This window comes from Entamoeba invadens, assembly GCF_000330505.1.
Source record: "Entamoeba invadens IP1 unplaced genomic scaffold scaff_1105074724629, whole genome shotgun sequence".
Classification (NCBI taxonomy): Eukaryota; Evosea; order Mastigamoebida; family Endamoebidae; genus Entamoeba; species Entamoeba invadens.
This window is the reverse complement of record NW_004440426.1, coordinates 413566-415627: the sequence shown is the minus strand read 5'-3', so window position 1 is coordinate 415627 and position 2062 is coordinate 413566.

Here is a 2062-nt window from a genome sequence, read left to right as displayed (position 1 = left end):
TATCAAAGTTCCCGAACAGACTAACAATGTGGACTGTGGAGTTTACATGTTGTACTTCGTTGATTGCATTGTTCGAAGTAATCCACAGTCCATTAAAGATATTAAAAATCTTTTTAAAAATGATGAAGCACTGACTTTCAGGGAAGAATTGGCCAAGATATTAATATGAAATCATTGGTTTTTGACTTGTTATTTTTGTTTATATTATTTTTTATTAATAATCTTTAAAATGTAAATAACACTGGATATCAATTTGAACACAAATTTATTATTTTTTAATTATACAAATCGGGTAACCTATACCAAATTTATCCTTTTAGATTTTAAAAATTTAATAATACATTAATTACTATGATTGAAAATGAAGATGATGAGACTTCGATGTACAGATATAATGAATGCCATAAAATAATTTGAATTGATCATTGATTGAAAAACATAAAATCAATATTTTTTTAATAAAAAATAAACAATATTATTAAATATTATTAAATTTAAACAAATAAATAAATACGAATGATTAAATACAAACAATTGAAAGTAAAACAATTAAATAATATTTATTTAAAAAAATTCTACAAATAATTTTATTCATTTTCATATAATTTAATATATTTTAAATTAAAAAAATATAAAAACTGTTATTGTTATTTACTTTCTCGTTTACTAAGGTAGAGATGGATATTTGTAAAAGTTAAATAACTCATGAATATATCAACCTTATTAAAGTCAACTTTGATGTGTGTTAGATTTATTCTAAATTTTAACAACAAAATTGATTTGGGAAACTATAAACCGTAAAACGATTGTGATATTTTTAAGAACAATGATATGTAATAAAGGACCAACCACATTTTATTGTTTTGACCACTAAAATTCGATATTCAAAAATATTGTACTCAAAATGATAATGACAAAAACTTCACTTAAATTGTTGTAAAAGTCAACAAATATTAATATATAATTTATACAAAATTATAATTGATTGATATTGTAAATTAATAGTTTAAATGTTTATCATTATATTGATATATCAATTAATTGTGTTGTTTTAATTTAATAAAATATATTCGTTTTTAGAACAATTTTTTTCTCAATTTATAAGTATTCACATAACATGGTTATCAACACAATTGAAGACATAACCAACTTTTTAATAATATATGTATATATATTTCGAATACATTAACATAAGTCAACTTTGATTTAAATGAGATAGTTAAACTTATATAATTTTATAAATAGTTTAAAACCTAATATTAATAATAAACAATGGGTTATATCAGTTAAATTATATTAGTTAAGAATATTAATACTAAAATTAAAATTAAAAATTTATATCTTATTTTATATTTTTTAACAATCAAATCTTTAATTATATAATCAAAACAAATGTTAAGTTGTGTTTTATATGTTTTGTCGTGTTTTTAATGTCAAGTACAAACATTTTAAACATGGATCACCGCATTTCAAAACGTTCGTGTTGTTTTATTCTGTAGCAAAATTTAACAATTTTCATTGTTGTTTAGTGTAGTAAAGTCGATTAAACTTGTTCGATTTATTTAAGTTAATTATTTTAATTAGGAAATACTGCTCTGAGTATTATATTCAACAATAATATTAAAAACGCAACAAAAGGAAATACGACTAAATATCACAAAAGAAGGATTTGTGTTGCATGGGTTATTAAGAAATGTTGATTGTAATTATAAAGACTGTAACCCGCTATGCAAAAAATAATTATTTTTGGGCTTTGTAATAAAAGCCCAAATTATTTTGAGAACAAAAATAAAGAAACCTTTCACTTCTGGGAGTTATATTATATTTGCAATTGAAGAAATTTTGAAATGTTATATTTATCATGTCATATTATTGATATAAATATCATTCATGTTTTATTACCATGTTATATAATTAAATATATTTTCAATTGTTTTTATTTAATTAGACTCTAATATTGAAATTAATATTAAAGTTTTTATAAAACAGACAATTCAATTGTAATGATATCTAAACCAGTAACATTGTCAAACGAAATAAATCAATTCTCTATAATAAGATT